The 18,400-nt window shown below is 46.6% G+C and overlaps 1 protein-coding gene across 7 annotated transcripts in view; it reads right to left on the bottom strand.

Moving 5' to 3' along the window:
- The window catches only part of TPST1 (tyrosylprotein sulfotransferase 1), a 74,594-nt gene extending 59,954 nt beyond the window's left edge, over positions 1-14,640 (bottom strand). For 6 of the 7 annotated variants that reach the window (XR_007770384.1, XR_007770383.1, XR_007770379.1 and 3 more), the window contains exon 1: positions 505-654. The gene's annotated coding sequence lies outside the window, so the exon portion shown is untranslated. Of the gene's footprint in view, positions 1-504; positions 655-14,472 lie in introns of those variants that run through there. The other variant, XR_007770381.1, reaches the window with a different exon arrangement.
- Positions 14,641-18,400: the final 3,760 nt, after the last annotated feature.

Below are 18,400 nucleotides of genomic sequence, written 5' to 3'. Positions count from 1 at the left end.
AGGGGTCATGGGGCACAGTGGGGAGCGGGGTCACGAGGGGGCTGGCTCGGGGGGAGGGGTCATGGGGGAGCAGGGCTGGCTCGGGGGGAGGGTTCATGGGGGAGCAGGGCTGGCTCGGGGGGAGGGGTCATGGGGCACAGTGGGGAGCGGGGTCACGAGGGGGCTGGCTCGGGGGAACAGGGCCATGAGGGAGCAGGGCTGGCTCGGGGGGAGGGGTCATGGGGGAGCAGGGCTGGCTCGGGGGGAGGGGTCATGGGGCACAGTGGGGAGCGGGGTCATGGGGGGCTGGCTCAGGGGGGGGTCATGGGGGAGCAGGGCTGGCTCGGGGGGAGGGTTCATGGGGGAGCAGGGCTGGCTCGGGGGGAGGGGTCATGGGGCACAGTGGGGAGCGGGGTCACGAGGGGGCTGGCTGGGGAATAACGGTCACAGGAGGAACACCGGGCGGGCTGGCTGAGGGGAGGGCAGGAGGAGTCGGGGTCCCCCCCCGCGCCGTCAGCTCCTCACCTGCGCTGCGCCGGGAAGCAGACCGGGCAGGCGGGAAGGAGGGAGGCGGCTGGATCACGGCTACGGCTCCTGCCGCTGCCTCCTCCCTCGCCGAGGCCGGGCCGCCGCCGCCGCTCCCAGCCAGCACCATCGCCGAGGGGAGCGCCCGCCGCGCGCCGCTGCCCGCTCCTGCCCCTCCGCCCGCCGCGCTACTCCCCTCGGCGGAGCCCGGCGCCTGCCGCTGCCATGGAAATCACAAACACGCCCTGATTGGCCACCCTCCGGGCCGGAGCCGGTTTGTGTCGCGGGCGCTGATTGGCCACTCAATGGATTGACAGCTGGTCGGGAGGGGCTCCAGAGGGCGCGGGCGTGGCTCCGGCTCCATCCGGCCCCTGGAGCGTGGGAGGAGTAGGGGCGCGTCTGTACCAGTGTGAACAACTGGATCTGGATTTACCAGCTGGATACATTTCTCGATTTGGATGAATGCCCAAGAAAACAGCTGCATGTGAGTGGAACACCTGGCTGCAGCTTGGGCTTTGAAGCATGCACCTCACTGCACCTGTTTGAACAGCTGGTTTTGGCAAAGTCATTTAGATTTAGAGCAACAGCTAGGTCAACATCTGGCCATGATGTAACAGCTGAATAAGCAGCTGGATTTGAGTTTGCTGGGATGAATATCTAAGCAAACACCTGGGTCTAGGTGACCACCTGGACACCTGTCACAATTATTATGGACAGGAATACAGCATACAGGCAACTGACTATGGTGAAAAATATCTAGAATTTGATGCCAGCATTTAAATTTGGACACATATATGAATCAACATGTAGGTAAACAGTTTGGATTGAAGTATCAGAGGGGTAGCCATGATAATCTGGATCCGTAAAAGCAGCAAAGAATCCTGTGGCACCTTATAGACTAACAGACGTTTTGGAGCATGAGCTTTCGTGGGTGAATACCCACTTCGTCAGATGCATGAGATGGCATGCATCTGACAAAGTGGGTATTCACCCACGAAAGCTCATGCTCCAAAATGTCTGTTAGTCTATAAGGTGCCACAGCATTCTTTGCTGATAGTTTGGATTGAAGAGCTTGTGTATGAATAGATATCAAAACATTACCTAACTTTGCCAGCTACTTCAGACCTCCTTAAATACACCCTCCTGTGATAATCACATAATATATGTTTATACAGTGCTTTTCATTCCAAAAGATCCCAAAATGTTTAAAACATAAACATATGGCAAGCTGTATAAGTAGCATATGGCACATGTACAGCAATCACTTCACCTATCACAATACTGAAATTAACTCACTTCTGAACTGCTCATTCATTTTTATTTTTTCACAAGAGGTTTTCCACTTAACAAAAAGTGGCTGGAGTAAACGTCACCCCAGTAGCACTAATCCTGAACTGCCAGGAACTAATCTTGGAAAAATACGTTCCAGTTTGCTAAAAAAAATTATAGACAAATTGCCTATTCTTGTGATGTCTAGAATGTTTGAATTACAGTGTTGCACGGAAATAACAGATAGTATGACAAAGGTTTTCACCTACTCTAAATATACCCACACCAACTCTACAACTCTATGCTACCACATCCGAAGAAGAAAGTTATAATGTGTGCTTGAGTTACAAGAATCTTTAAGAAAGTGTAAGAGCTCCAACCACAGAAACCACAAGTAAATAGATACTTATGAACTCCAAGTAGAATGCATTGCCTGGCTAGGATATTGCCAAACTCACAATCACTCAGGGCTGCCCTGAGTGGGGCAATTTGCCCCAGGCCCCGGGCCCCACAGGGGCCCTGCGAGCCCTGGCCCAGCGGCGGTCCATGTCTTCAAACAGCATTTCGGCAGCAGGGGGCCCTTCAGTCACTCCAGGTCTTCGGCAGCACTGAAGGGCCCCCCTGTCGCCGAAATGCCACCGAAGACCCGGACTGCCGCCGGGTGAGTACAAGCACTGCAGCTCCTCCACTTTGCCCCAGGCCCCCTGAATTCCCTGGGCTGCCCTGCAATCACTTAATTACAGGAACAGTATAGGCAGGTGAAAAAAGTCTAAAGCTTAGAATTCTATTGTATGGATTTGCTGTTCAGTCTTGCCTGGAAAAAGGAAAGTTTGCAAAGGGCATTGAATGCTTCTCTTCCAAATGTTCCACAGGTGACGCATAAATCAGATGTGAAAAGCTTCCCAGAACAAACAGCCCTTTTGAGCAGTCCATTTCTAAGCATAGTGCAATAATGGGTGGATGAGATTAAAAGGATACATAAATAAACTTTCTTAGAAGTCTGGTATAAGCAAGAGTATAAGAGAATTGGTATAAGAGAGCTTAATTCCATCATAAATAGGGCCCTACCAAATTCACAGTCCATTTTGGTCAATTTCAAGGTCATAGGATTTTAAAAATCGTAAATTTCATGATTTCAGCTATTTAAATCTGAAATTTCATGGTGATGTAATTGTGGGGTCCCAACCAAGAAGGAGTTGTGGAGGGGTCACAAGGTTATTGTAGGGAGGGTTTGCGACATTGCTACCCGTACTTCTGCACTGCTGCCGGTGGCGGCGCTGCCTTCAGAGCTGAGCAGCTGCAGAGCAGGGGCAGCTGGCCAGGAGCCCAGCTCTGAAGGCAGAGCCACTGCCAGCAGAGGCGGAGAAGTAAGAATGGCAACATATGGTACCTTACTTCTGCCCTACTGCCTGCATAGCTGGGCCCTCAGTCAGCAGCCGTCGCTCTCTGGCTGCCCAGCTCTGAAGGCAGCAACACAGAAGGGTGGCATGGTATGGTATTGCCACCCTTATTTCTGCACTGCTGCTGGCAGGGCGCTGCCTTCAGAGCTGGGTGCCAGCCAACATGAGCTACTCTCCGGCAGCACAGAAATAAGGGTGGCAATACCACAATCCCCTTAAAATAACCATTTGACTCCACTGCAACTGCCTTTTGGGTCAGGACCCCCAATTTGAGAAACTCTGGTCTCCCTCATGAAATCTATATAGTATAAGGTCAAAGCAAACAGAAGACCAGATTTCACAGCGGGAGACCAGATTTCACGGTCCGTGATGCGTTTTTCATTAATTTGGTAGAGCCCTAATCATAAATCTTCTTCAAGTGTTCTCGGGCTGCTTAGAGATATATTGCCCTTTAGAACCAGAATCAGACCACACGTCCATCATGTCTGGAATCTTTGATGACAATTCTGCCATCACTACCCTATATATAAAACTTTTACACCACAGAGGAGGGGGAAACAAGATTGGAATCTGGCTCAATACCATAATCACAGTGATAGCTACTTCTCTGTACCTAGAGGTCCTAGTCCAGGTGACTTGGAGATTTCCACCATATACTGACAGATACACATCTCAAAAATGTCACTATATGCTGCAGAAGCATATTAAGAAGAAACATGTTTGTAGGCTGCCCAGGTCCTGTGACCAAGGGCATGGGAACATTCCGTCCATCCCCCTTCCACTCCCCGCCTGCCCCAGTTCATATTCCTTGGCAAAAGGAAATATTGGTTGGAGGTATTTAACAAGATGCCTGTCAGTGAACCTGATCTATGAAATCCACTCTCTGTGCTAGGTAGTTAAACATTTGAAAGATGGTTATTAGTCATCATGAAAGAGTCTTTGTATCCTCAGTGGCCCATCTCATACAGAATGCAGCCATTTCAATCTCAAATCCCTTAATATAGTTTCACAGGCATTACTCTCTGAATTTCCCAGTGAGATGATACAGATTCCAGTGGCACACTCCAAAGACAGTAATGGAATACATTGTACTATCAGCTGATACTCATGAAACAGTAAAAGGCTGATGACTGAATTGGCTCATGCCATTAAGAAGGATGAGATGAAAAAATAATAACATACCATTATCTGATTTAACGTAGACCTTCCAAATGGCATGTCTTACAACTTTTATGAGCCTGAAGGGACATACTTTCCATTAATAGCAACGAGCCAGTTCTTGCTGCCGATGCCGCCCACAGAATTTATAAGAAAGTGTGCCTAATTTTCCTCTTGCTTGCCAGGGGTAGAAAATGAGTGCTGATATTCAGAGGACTCTCTTGAATATTTTTAAGAGATTAATTTTATGGTGCTTCTTCAGATGTGCTGAGACTATTAAGAAGATTGCAAACTGATGTGGCTGTTCTTATGAGATCCTATCCCCTAACAAATAATAATTATGATTCTAGTCTCAGTTGCATCAGCTTTACTGCTGTAACTGCACTGAAGTCAATGCCGTTACTCCTGATTTACACTGCTGTAAGGGAGAGGAGAACCAGGCACATCCGACTGAAATTCATGTGTTAAAAAGCTCAGCGGCAGGCAGAGCCCTCATTGAGCCCAAACGATTGGTCTTTACTGAAACTGGGTTAATACGTGGCACTATGCATGTGGGAGAATGAGGAATTTTAAGGTTGCAGTAGGTTGATATTTGGAAAGGATCGTCGACTAAGGGCCAGGTTTTCAAGTGTTCAGCATCCACAACTAGATCCGTGGGCACTGCTGGAAGCAGATCCCTTTTGAGTATCTAACCACTTTAGTTAGGCACCTTTTTGGGCAGGAACTGTCTCTATTGTATGTTTATACAGTGAAGTCCTGGCCATGAGACACTACCACAGAACAAGCAAGTGAATGATAACAAATGAGAACTGAGTGCTTTTGAAACTCTAGCCATTCATTTAGGTCCCTAAATCAGAGCCATGGGGTGCTGACCTCTTTTGAAAATCTGCCTCATTTTTAAATGTATTTAACTCTGGTGAATGGCGCTGCACGGACAAGTCTGCCATCCCTATGTTCTCTCTTTTGTCAACAGGACAGGTAGCACCCAGGCAGAGGCTTTCCTCCATTTGCCACACAATGATGACAAGCAGAACCCATCACTAGTAGTGAGAGAAAAGATATTCAATCTCCACGCTGCACCTACAGAGGTGGTGCATTGTGGTTTTGTTTGGTTGGGGTTTTTTTGTAATACAGACATGCCCACTAAAAACTGGACAGAGCCCATACAGTCCTTTCACATGGGCTCATCAGAGGGCAATAAGTGTTACTTACGACCAATCAGGGCTGGATTTGAACTGGTGTTTTAGAGATTAAACACTTTGTATCCTGTTACAGTCCCCTGAGCCAGGCAGTTCACTTCAGTCCATTAAACAGCTCTTTTCAGTTTACTTTATTGTTTTACTGTTGTTTGGGTTTTTTAATAGCATTCATTTTGATTCACATGTTCCGTCTCTTGTAAAGGCTGCTTGTCTGCTGCAATGGAGCAGTGCCTCCAAAACAAAATAAACATCCTCCTAGAGAAAGAAGAAAATAAAAACGCCACTGCATACGCCTGGTGCCTAACACTGAGCTGCGTTTCCCTTCCTTAATTAACACTTAGAGTGAATGTGGAGCCATAGTTGAAGTAGGCTGTTAAACATTTAATTATACAGTGTACACACAAAATCTTGCTGCCCTGTTCCAAGAGGCAGACACACTAACCGAGATCCTAACGCTCAGCAAAGAAGTAGTTGAAGCCAGTGTATAAACACTGTGTTAAATTATAGCATTAACTGCTAGTTGTTTGACAGCGAACCTAATAATCTGTGGCTAATATTTATTCCTTTTTGCCTCTGGACAGATGTGAAAGTACTTTAGCCTGGGGGTTCTACAGTGTGCACCAATGCTACGCACAGATACCATGAGCACGAAGGGGAAGCATGATCAGGTGGCCAATGCAAAGGACCGGGAGAGTCAGAAATCCTGGGTTTGACTATGCCTGGTTTAGCCACAGCCTTTAGGTGAAATCCTCACTTCATTTAAGTCAATGAGAAAATGGGAGGAGAACGGAGGGGTGCTGGCAGAGTCAAGGAGAAAATGGGAGGAGAACGGAGGGGTGCTGGCAGAGCAAGGCTGATGGAAGGTTTGCCTCGCAGCAGCGGAAGTTAAAGTTGCCCCCCTGCAGCTTTCACATACACCAGTGCCAAGGAGAGCAGTCAGGAAGTGGAGCTGGGTCTCTGTCAGCAAAGAGCAGATGCAGGGGAGAATTGACCCTTGAAAGTTGCTGCCATGTAAGCAGGGCCGATGCTACCATTAAGGCGAACTAGGCGGTTGTCTAGGGCGCCAAGATTTGGGGGCGCCAAAGAGCGGTGCCCTCAATTTTTTTTTTACAGCAGTTCCTCCCCGAGCGCGCAGTCGCTGCTCCACTTCTCCCGCCTCCCAGGCTTACAGCGCCAATCAGCTGATTGGTGCCGCAAGCCTGGGAAGGGAGGAGAATTAGAGCGGGGGCAGTGTGCTTGGGGAGGATGCGGAGCAGAGGTGAGCTGGGGTGGGGAGGTGCTGCACAGCTTCCCGCTGGGGCACCTCAGGGAAGGGGGGGAGCTGCTGCGGGGTGGGGTGCCTCAGGGTGGAGTGGAGTGCGGGGGATGCAAGGTTGAAGTTTTGCCTAGGGCGCGAAACTTCCTTGCACCGGCCCTGCATCTAAGAACAGTTCAGAGGCCTATATGAGTTTGGTGACTTAAGTTTAGTTCCTAACACTCACGTATGCATAGCACCAGGCCAGTCTTACAGTTGACGTCCTTGTTGCCAGTTCAGCAGAGAAGCCAAGGACCAGGGCTGCCCAGAGGATTCAGGGGGCCTGAGGTCTTTGGCGGTGGGGGGGCCGTCGCTTTGGCGGTAATTCGGCGGCGGGGGGGGTCCTTCCGCTCTGGGACCCACCACCAAAGTGCTCCGAAGACCTGCAGCGGGAGGTCCTCGCCGCTGAATTACCACCAAAGATCCAGCACTTCGGCGGTAATTCGGCGGTGGGGGGGTCCTTCCACCCCAGAGCAGAAGGACCCCCTGCCACCAAAGACCCGGAGCGGAAGAAGCTCTGGGGATCCTGGCCCCGTGAGAGTTTTCTGGGGCATCCAGAACGAGTGAAGGACCCCACTCCAGGGACCCTGAAAACCTCTCATGGGGGTCTGGGGCAAATTGCCCTACTCGCCCCCCCCGGGCGGTCCTGCCAAGGACTGAGTGGTCCATGGAGACTGAACTCCCACTCCCCTCACCTCTGCAGGTGATCTGTCCAGGCCATGCGTGAGGCACAATTAAGGAGCAAGGGGCCAGATTCCCAGCTGTGAGAAGTTTGAAGGACCGTGCTGGCATGAGATGGTGTTGAGAATCTTTGTTACTGGGCCTGGTTTATAAGAGAAGCATGGGGAACTCTTTTGTCCCTAAGATAAAAGATGAGTTAGGGTAGCAGCTCCAAGCCACTGACATATGTACCAATACTGGTGCTTTGGACTTGAACTGCTAGTACTTGGCTGGAGCTGCTCACAACACTCAGCAGCCTCTGCCATAACTCTGTCTTACTGCTTGGCTGAATCAGTGCCCAAACACATACTTAACTTGAAGCACATGCTTAAGTCAACTCCATTAAGCATGTGTTTAAATGCTTCGCCAAATAAGGATAGACTTAAGTTCATGTGTTTTAGTTAAGCATGCACATAAGTGTTCGTCTGAATCGGGGCTTGAATGATACATTTTGCTTCCTATTCTAAAGTGGACCCTGCTAAACTGTCCCTCGGCTGGGCACGCACTAACTTTGCCAGGGACTGTTATTTTTATTACTGGAACACCCGGGAGCCTTAGTCATGGAGCAGGTGCCCATTGTGCTGTACACAGACCCAAAAGACAATCCCTGCCCCAAGGAACTTACTTTTAAGTTCTGTTAGTTTCTCCAGATGCCACAATCCCACAATCAGGAAAGCACGGCTCTTTGGGGTACCCCAAGACTCACTGCTTGTTAGAGAGCATAGGGCAGCAAGCAGTGGTAGTATCTGGGACTCAGCATGGAGACTAGACTAGACCCTGAGTTCATCTTTAAGATATAAGCAGAAGAGGAGGCTGCTCCCAAAGGACCTGGTCCAAAGCCCGTTTAAGTCAATGGAAAGACTCAAGCTCCAACGTTGGAGAATTGTGTTCATGATCTCCTAAGCTCAGAGATAGCTGGCAAAACAGACATTAATTTGAGGACATCTGTCCACACCTCCTCACAACAGAGTTAAAGAAGTTTAACGTCTGCTAAATAGATACATCTCTATGCCTCAAATCATGCCTTATGCCTAATGCAGCCTATCTTACTGACAACATAAACCTGCCAGCCATTAAACCATAAGAAATGCTGTTTGACTTAGAAGAATGTTGATGTCTTTTTCTGTTTTCCAGGGGCACATTGATTTTATTCTTTATGACTTTCCGCAGCTACTCATTTTATTTCTCTGGCCTGACTGTCTTGTGTATTGATTATGCTTTCACTGCAACTTGTAGTGTTCACCTTGACAGCTAATTCTGTATTGACAGTGCTCAAATGTTTCAGATCTCATGACCTGCAAAGCAACACAGAGTCCACAGTATGGGCACAATTTCCCACTGCTGGCACAGGGGACACAAAATGCAGCATCATGTGGAAGGTGAGGGGCCTGTTTGCTCTATTATCTGTAGATATGCTGAGTAGCAGCAGTGCAAGCACTCCCACACTAACCAACCTGCCCATCTACACCCTGTTGACTGAGGATACCTCTGGAAAGGAGAGGATAGTTCAGCTTCCAAGCCCACTGTTTAGCCCTTGGTGTGTCTGATCACACTGACAACAGAAGCACCATCTGTTATGATGTTTTTTCTGGTGCAGATACCAGTTCAAAAGGAACTGGATTGAGGCCACCAAACTCATGACACATAGACCATCAAACTCCCTTCGGATGATAGTGACCCAAGACAGCCAGCAGCCTACAGATCAAAGGCTCTGTATCCCTACATCTGTCCTCAATCTCATGTCACTCATCTTATATATGAGACAGCTAAATATTGGTCTTTTCATGTGCTCTCTAGCAGTTTCAACCTGGAAAAATAATTATGCTATGAATATCTGCATGCAACTCTCATCTCTGCTCGAGTTGGCATGGAGCACTAGACATCTAATATATTTCATAAGGAGATTTTTTCCCCATCTGTACAGTGCCTCGGGATGTATAAAGTTGTGCTTTTTTCCCAGTCTTTGTGCAGCTTTAGCTGTTCAATAAATAGCCATGTTTCCAGTCACAAAGCATGAGTGAATGCTCCCCCTCTTGGCTTACAAACAGCTGCCTATGTGGCTTGATGGATGCACACAGATTGCATGCTATTCTGCTTTTGGGGAGGGGGATATTTTCTATGAAGATTCCTTCACCCAATTCCCCCTCCCTGCCCCTTTACCTCCTCTCTCTATAAAGACTCTACCTCACAGAGACCTTTTGGCCTGCAATTCTTTTAGGAGACTTTCGGGCTGCTACTACATCAACAAGCAGGGAAACTGCAGTTCCCTACTTCTAGAGCTGTTTATGCAAAACTCCCCCCCAGTACTAGCTGGCCCAGGAGGCAAGAGACTCAATGTGGGTTTTTTCATCTACTAGCGCAGAAAGCTAACACGGGGAAGCATCCCAGCACTCCAGCCTGGCCTTCAGTTGTGCTGTCTAAGGGCCTCATCTTGCAAGATACTGAGTTCGCCATGGGTTCTTTGGGAGCTGAGGGTACTTGCAGGACAAGCCCTGAGTATGTAAGATGAATGGAGGGTTGTAGAACATGTAATGGCCAGTTAATGAGCTACGTATCCATTAGTTTAATTATAATGCCAGTAATACAGAAATGATCTCATCTGAGTCTTGGGAATGGTACGAGGGGGCATCAGTCAGTGGGGCCCTGCCTCAGTTCTGGTGTTTCAAAGATTCAGTGCCAAAGAAATGGGATTTTGTTTGCATCAATTTAAAGCTATTCAAACTGAGTTCTGTTTACAAGCATGGCAGTGAAATATCTGTGAAAATCTTTTCCTATTGCTGCATTTTGCTTGCTGTATGATGAATTACTCTGCAGTGCCAGCATCTCCAGCATAAAAATAGGAGACTATCACTTCCCAGTTGCCACTCAGGCAGTTTTGAAAACAAAAATGTCTTGTTATCTAAATATGTTGGCATCTAACTCACTTACGAGGCACACACGTTCCTTTGAAAGCAGTGACTGTACAATGCACGTCCAGTGAGTCACTCTTATTTTTATTAGTTGGCTAGTTTTCGAGGAACAGTAAAAGTGTGATTTTTTTTTAAAGTGCTGAAAGAACAACATTGTTTTTATTAGCAACACTAGTGATCATACACATAGGCTTGGTTTCTGGCTGGAATATAATTAGCACTATAAGAGCAGATGATACTGCGTGCAAAGACTATTTTTCCCATAATGCAACATTCAGTGTTTATAGGGGAGGTTGTTATTTCTCTTTTTGAATGAGCTCAAGTGTTAAATGAAAGAATCAAATCCAATCTCTTTTCAGAGATGTCGCAATTCCTGTTCTGCTGCTTCTGGAATAGCTAATGGCAAGTACAGGCATTTCAGTAACTGCACCTTGCCAGGATCACTGGGGTGATGTTAGGATGCTAGCAGGATGCTCTCTAGCAATGTTTCCAAAAATACATTTTTCTGAGAAAGACAACACTGGGGTATGCATCCCTCGCCCAGGAGTGATTTGCCCAGGAATAAATACACATAGCTGAGTTCTCAGTTATTACCAGCAGGGTTTAGTGCCTTCTTTTATTTAAATCAGGTCTTCAAGGCACACTGTGAGGACACTTGTTGATATAATGAGTTAGGCTCTAGCCTACAGGCCATCGCCTGAGAGAACAAGAGGAAGCCTGTCGAGGACAAGATACAGAGGAGGGACATAGACTTTTTTTTTTTAAATCCATTTCCTCACCTTTGTTTTGCTCTGATACGAATGTTGATATCATTGTGAAACTCTAATCATTTGGACACTGCATCCAATGAGCTTTTCTGTATACTTGAAATCTTATCTGTTGGATAAATTTGGAATCAACACCACAGGAAGGGGATCAGGGAGGGATGAATGAGGTAAATATTTTACTTTCTGTCCTTAGATGGCATGAGCTGAGAGGCATCATTTTTAGTCCATAAGCAGAGATATAATGAATAAAACAACATACGCATCTGGCTCTTGGTAGCATTTTTCAAGAGATTTTAGGAAGCTGAGGAACATAAGCTCCACTTTACAGGTGGGGAAACTGAGGCACAGAAAGAGTAAGTGACTTGCCTAAAGTTGCACAGCAACTCAGTGGCAGGGTCTGGAACAGTATTAAGGTCTCCTGACTCCATTATTCTGTGCACTGGATCTCTTTTAACCTCCATAAGTTGTTTTAAGAATTCTGCCGAAAGCTGAAATTTCTCTGTTACATTCTATAAGTCAGTGGTTCTCAACCAGGGGTTCGGGGCCCCTGGAAGGTGCTAGCAGGGGGGTCTGCCAAGCAGGACCAGTGTTAGACTTGCTAGGGTGCAGGGCAGAAAGCTGAAGCCCCGCTACCTGGGGCTGAAGCTGAAACCTGCACAACTTAGCTTCATGGTGCCCCCATAGCATGGGGCCTTGGACAATTGCCCCTGCTTGCTACTCGCGAACGCCAGTCCTGATTATTATACACACAGAAAACCAGTTATTGGGGCACAGGTCGGCTGTGGAATTTTTATAGCTTTTTTTTGGGGGGGGAGGGGTGTCAGATAGAAAAAGGTTGAGAACCCCAGCTAGAAGTGATTTAGAGAGATTTCTATAGAACCTTGCAGAATCCTGTTGGTTTCTACCCTGTTATTAAATTCTATTAAATGTTTCTATAGGGAAAAATAGCTTTAAAAATGGTAGAAACACTTCCAGGCCAATGCTAGCTGACAACTCTTGTAAACCTTCTTTACAAATATTGCTTGTGAGAAGCTTGTGTCCTTATTTCAGGCCTTTTTATTCCAAATCCTTTGGCTCGGTTTGGGCCAAGATCACTGCTTTGCTCTGCCGCCTTCTCTAGTGTTGCTGTAGACAGCCTTCAAGTAACCTGAGCCAGGTGGAAAGCAGTTGGTTCTTTATGGAAGCTCAGTTCTCTACAGCTAAAGCTGGAAGCAGTTAGCAGCAGAAGCAGCACACGTGTTGCTTGAGACTGATGTGAGCTAAATTAATTATTCCATATGACTTGCATTGTATGAACTGCTGGTGAGTCAGTCAGACCATCAAGGGAAAGAATGGAGAGGAGGATATGGCAACCCTTCCCACAGCACGGTGCAACTTATCAGTGACAAGTGGTGATTGCTTTTCCCGTTGGCATTTGTTAACCATTTCCCCTTACATGCAACTTGCTAGTTTGCCAGTGGGTGCGCACGTTCGCATGCGGACACACACGGAGAGAAACGCTATGGGGAGCGTTGCTCTGCAACCCAGTGCAACTGTGAATAGGACCAGGAAGAGAGCAGGGGAAATAAGAAGCAAGCTAGAGAGGCAGGGGGATGGAAGAGGAGCCAAAGGAGAAGACGAATTGAGCAAGAGGGGGAGCCATAGGAGAAGAGAGGGCAGTGTCGGGAAAAGAGTACCAATAGAAAGCCACAGGGAAAGCAAGGGGGAAGAAGCAGGAGTGATTGAAGAGAGAGAGAGGTACAAGGAGAAAGGCAGGGAAAAGGACAAAAGAAGAGCACCAGTGATGGCTAGTGAAGGATGGGGGAAGGATGAAGGGCATCATTAAGCCACTCAAGGGCCTGCTTGTACAGCCTGTCTCAGGTCCCACCCACACTAGCTGCAGCCCCAATGCTCTGCTGAAGGTGATGTGGGTGCATGAGGATATCAGTGACGTATGGGGATATCACAGATATGAGATTAACTATTGGATATGTCTGCAGAAGTTTATCCTGTGGGCCAACATGAATGATCATATCAGACAGCTCAGGGCCCCCGATCTGCAACACACCTAACAACCAGGGCCGGCTCCAGGCACCAGCTCAGCAAGCAGGTGCTTGGGGCGGCCAAGGGGAAGGGGCGGCACGTCGGGCTCTTTGGCAGCAATTCAGTGGTGGGTCCCTCAGTCCCTCTCAGAGAGAAGGACCTGCCGCCGAACTGCTGCTGAAGAAGAAAGCGGCGCAGTGGGGCTACCACCGAATTGCTGCCGATCGCGGCTTTCCCCCCCTACCCTCCACCGCTTGGGGCAGCAAAAACCCTGGAGCTGGCCCTGCTAACAACTACAGACAGATATATCCAATCTGTACTATACATATTCATACAGACAGGCAGGTCCTCCTCTCTCACTTACCTGCTCTGTGCACAGCTGCAACATTCAGAGTCCTGTGTTTTCCCAGCAAGCCAAAGCCACTGCAGCCACCCATAACAGCACAGTAAGGACTGGTTTAGCTGTTGGAGGACACCTAGACAATTCAGGCTCTGGCAGGTCTATGAGGAGAGGTCGATTCTGCTCAAAGACATTTATTTGAAAACCTGAGGATCCCATTTTTAAAAGGGTCAATGTGGAAACTCCTTCTGACATCAATGAGATTGGGATTTGCCCCTTGTGCTTAACTTATCTTGCCTTTTTCTTAAGAGCCTGGAGATGCAGGGAAAGGGTTGTAGGCAGCTCTGCAATCTAAAGAAGCTGACAGTGAAGAGAAAAGAACTGGATCTTGTCACATTTAATCTAAACAAGGCGCCATGCTCAACTTAATTTTATCTGACACATTTTTTGACCCAGTATATATCTGTTCAATGTCGAACATCTGGCTGCTCAATGGACTGACCTGCTCCCTCTAGTTTCCAGGACTGTCAAACCGGCAACTTCCACCCATTCTAAATAAACAGAGGTAGCAGTCCCATTTGAGGAGGAGGACACAGAACGGTGGTTACATAGAAGGGTATGTCTGATGAAATAATTGCCTTCAATGCCATCACTTCTTGCTGCAGTTTGAAGGTCTTCTGGGGAACAGAAGAGTCAGAGAGCAGCTAATGAGATATTGTACACTCCCCGGATGGTGGGATGCTAGTTCAAATTCAGAAGGACAGATAGCGATTGGAAGTTCCATTCACCATTTGATAGCTTGGGAGAAATTTAGGTCAGCGTTCAGTTGCCCGGGGACAAGTAAACACACGACAGGCACAAAAGCTAATATCAATACAACTGGCACTTACTAGGTCCACTGTCAACAGCTACAGCAGAAAGGCCAAAGATGAATCCATAGGGGAGTGAAGTCCAACAGTGGGAGACGCTTGCACGGCTGACGCTTGTGTTGTACCGAGGCTTGAATCTCCAGGGTTTTTCAATCCAGCAAAGTATTAACACACACTAATTAAAGAAGTTAAAGAGACAGCTGCAGTATTTGTATTTCAATGCATAAAAAAACAATGATTATCTGAACAACCCTTATTAGCGTAAAAGAATCTTTGCCAGTGCCTGCATTTGATTTCTTGCCTTGACTCCAGCCAGCTTAATGCAACATCAACGTGGAAGCAGTAAAACACGAGACAAACAATGTAAATTAATGGGACCAGCAATATTTAACAGGAAACAGACTGCTCTTTATTTTCCGGATCCGCTGCCAACTATTCATTTTGAGGATGGGTATCTCCTGCAAAACATCTCACAAATATTGTAGTTTAGAAGCACAGACAATATGGATCAAAAGGGAAAAACAAGTTGAGTTTATATAATGCATTTTCTAGTACGAATCAACTGTTTATAATTTACATTTTTTACTTTTTTTTCAGTCAAGTATGTGCTACACTCCCTGCCTAATGTTAGAATTATCTCTGGTTGAATCCCAGAATGCTTTTAGTGGCGTTTACATATATAACGGAGTGGAAAATATGAAAGGCTTTATCCTTCATTTAATCTCTTCCATAGATAGGTCATTATAAGCCTGCAGTTTTCTATCAGAGACAAGATGTGGGAGAAAAGCTCATCCTGAAAGCTCAGTGCGCCATGAAAGAATCTTACAATTAAATACTGATTTTTCATCCCTAGTAACTTACAAACTTAAATGGATTTTCAAGCTTTATGTGCAACTCACTTCAACTGCCCGTGAGATGCAACCACCTTTGGACTGCAGCTGCTGTTCAGCAGCGGAGAGCAACATTGCACGGCACAACCATTAGAACAAGGTGAACCTCCAGGGGGAGCTTAGGTTGCAGACTGTAATTACTCAAGTTGTAATCTTGCCAAGGGTTTCCTGTAACAAAAGCTGCCCTAACATCCTTACAAACTATAGGTGCCAGTGGTACATATAATTTGAAAGCCAGCATCTTAAAGTCTCCAAACTAGTTCAAAACTGACCTGTTGGGAGGACTGCCACCACACAACCTAGGTGTTCTATGGAAGTGGCCCATCTAGGAAACAAACTCACTGCGACTCTGCTTAGCTCACAAACCTGACAGAAAACACTGCACAAGATGGAATAGCAGCTGATGTATCACTTTATATAAATAAGAGCATTGTAGTGCGGTAAATAGGTCAGAACAATTTGCATGACTAGACTGGCTAATGATGGACAGTATAGCAACTGCCTTTGCTTTTGAATGCATACCCCTCTTAAAGAGAATGATTACTTCCTTTCACTAAAGGGCACTGTCATTCCATGGGAGAATCAGATTGACCGAGCGTAACTGTGAGAAGAAGCCTGAGCTAGGGGAGCTCCACAGAATTCCAGGCTATGCCCATTGCCAGAAGCGTATAATCACAGCCTCATAAAAAGGTAGTGCTGAAAGGGAGCTTGAGACAAGTCATCTAATCCATCCCCGCATCCCCAGGAGTAAGCACACCTAGACCATCCCTGACAGGTGTTCGCTTAACCTGTTCTTAAAATCCTCCAGTGATGCGGATTCCAAAACCTCCCTAAGTAACCTGTTCCAATGCTTAACAACCCTTTCAGTTAGAAAGTTTTCCCTAATATTAACTGAAATCTCCCTTGCTGCAAACTAAGATGATTGCTTCTGGTCCTGCCCTCCGTGGGAATAAGAAAGAAGAGGACTGCCTCTTGTTTTGGCTTTAGAGGATTGTCCCTATTTAACCAGGGTAACCCTGATGATTTGACTGTCTGCAAAATTATTTCAGGCTAGCAAAATCTCTTCCAGTCACAACACTGTCTTGTGACACGATGATGATTTTGCACAGCATCCTCTTGTCATGGCACGAGGCCATGACGTTACATTATGACGCCATGAGGTAAATGAGCTGGTACTGCAGGCCATGTTCCAAAAGCTGGCAACCCTAGCAAGGCGATTAACAAGTAAGCAAACAGAAAGCTCTCTGGCAAAGTAGGAAGCAATCACAAAGTGAAAAGAATCCTGTGGGCTAGATCGTGAGCCCTGACAATCGACAGGAACCACTCATGTGTGGCTGCAGGCTGACCTTGGCGTTCTTGATGTAACAAATGATTCGTTTGAAAGAACACCAGGTGAAGTCTATTTTGTGCAGGTTCCTTAAGGAAAGTCATAGGAGCTGGAGAGGAATTTCACAGCTGTCAAACATCTTCAGATACTTTCCTATGAAAAACTGTAAGTAAATCAGAGCTAAATTCCCTCACCCCTTGTGGAAGGACTGTCACATGACCTGTCATTTTCTTGCTTTCCTCGCAATCATAATGCAGATGTCAGGGGAAGAATGATGTACTAAACCTCAGTGCCGATCTGTGATGCTCATTTCACGACGCCTGGGTTACTTGCTCTCAGGACAGTGGAAACATTAAATGTTTCAGCTCATATGGGTTCATGTTCATTCTTCTGTTGGAATGGAGTGGAGTAGGTTTTTGCATCTTTCTTTCATGGAAGAAGCGAGGGGCTCAGCTCCCAAAGCTCTGTGCATCTCCAGAGATTTTCAGAGGCAAATGAGTGAGACTGAGATATAGAGTTGGCAAGATAATTAACTTCCTATCACAAAATTCAGTGGCAGGCATATCTTCATGCATGGCTACAGCTGCCAAAATAAATTAACAATGCAGTGAAGTCACAAGTACCCTGTACTTAACAACTGGTCACAACACTGTTTTAGCAGTGTCCATGTTTATTGCGGAGAAGGTTTCTTAAGAAAACAACCAAGCTAGCAGAAACCATGCTGTGTCTTTTCCCTCTGCCAATTCCATAGCACAGATTCCGAACAGAGTTGCAACAGTGTAGTGTGAGTGGTGGCAAACCATGCTGCAACTGTGTTTGGGAAGAGCCATGTTTCCAAATTGATTCAACACAGTTACAGGCTGTAGGATGAATAAACCCAAAGTGTGCTGGTGTGAATCTCAGTGGGCCAGACTCTGATCTCAATAACATTGGTGTTAATGCAGAGTAACTCCACTGAAGCTACTGGAATGAGTGCAGATGTACAACACTGAAACTGAGATCAGAAACTGGACCAGACCCTAAAAATAACCTTAACACTAGGGGCCTGATACTAATCTCACTAACCTATTCGTTGCAATGGAGTTATTCTAGAGTTAAGCAGAGTTAACCTGTGCAAACAAAAGCAGAAAATAGACAGGCTGTTACAGCAGATAATTTAATTCACAGAGGGAGAGCAGCCCCTCTCTGATCTAATTTATGCCTCCACCATCACCATCACTTCCAGAGCCAAACTGAGCCAGAATATAAGATGCATATGAGCTCCTGACTTCAATATTTATGCCCAGGCTTAATTTACTACCCAATGAATACCTGGTATAATTTGCACTCAGACTGCGCATCCATTGGTGCATGTTATTCTATTCTGCTATGCACACCCATTTTCTAATCCACTCACACCTGATCTGAATAACTTGGACCACCACTATGTCACGGGTTAACTCACCCACATTCTGGCATGCAATTCTGATTAATATCAGCTGCAGCAGAACCCGGGGAGAGAGCCCATGATGCAACCTTTAGCATTTGGTTAGTTCAGATCTGGCCCATTCCCAGATATCAGAGCCACCAAAGGTGGGTGCTGCAGGGATTGTTGACATTTGAACTACAGCAGAGTTCACTTCCTGATATTTCGGCTCATGCGTTGATCGTTTGTGGCCTGTGTGTTTCCAGCTCTTATTATTCCACTTTTAACATGGGTCTTGCGGTTTATTGGTTTTTGAATGGAAGAATC

This window comes from Gopherus flavomarginatus, chromosome 19 (assembly GCF_025201925.1).
Source record: "Gopherus flavomarginatus isolate rGopFla2 chromosome 19, rGopFla2.mat.asm, whole genome shotgun sequence".
NCBI classification, from domain to species: domain Eukaryota; kingdom Metazoa; phylum Chordata; order Testudines; family Testudinidae; genus Gopherus; species Gopherus flavomarginatus.
Note: the sequence above shows the minus strand (reverse complement) of the source record. Positions and strands in the feature narration are given on the sequence as shown.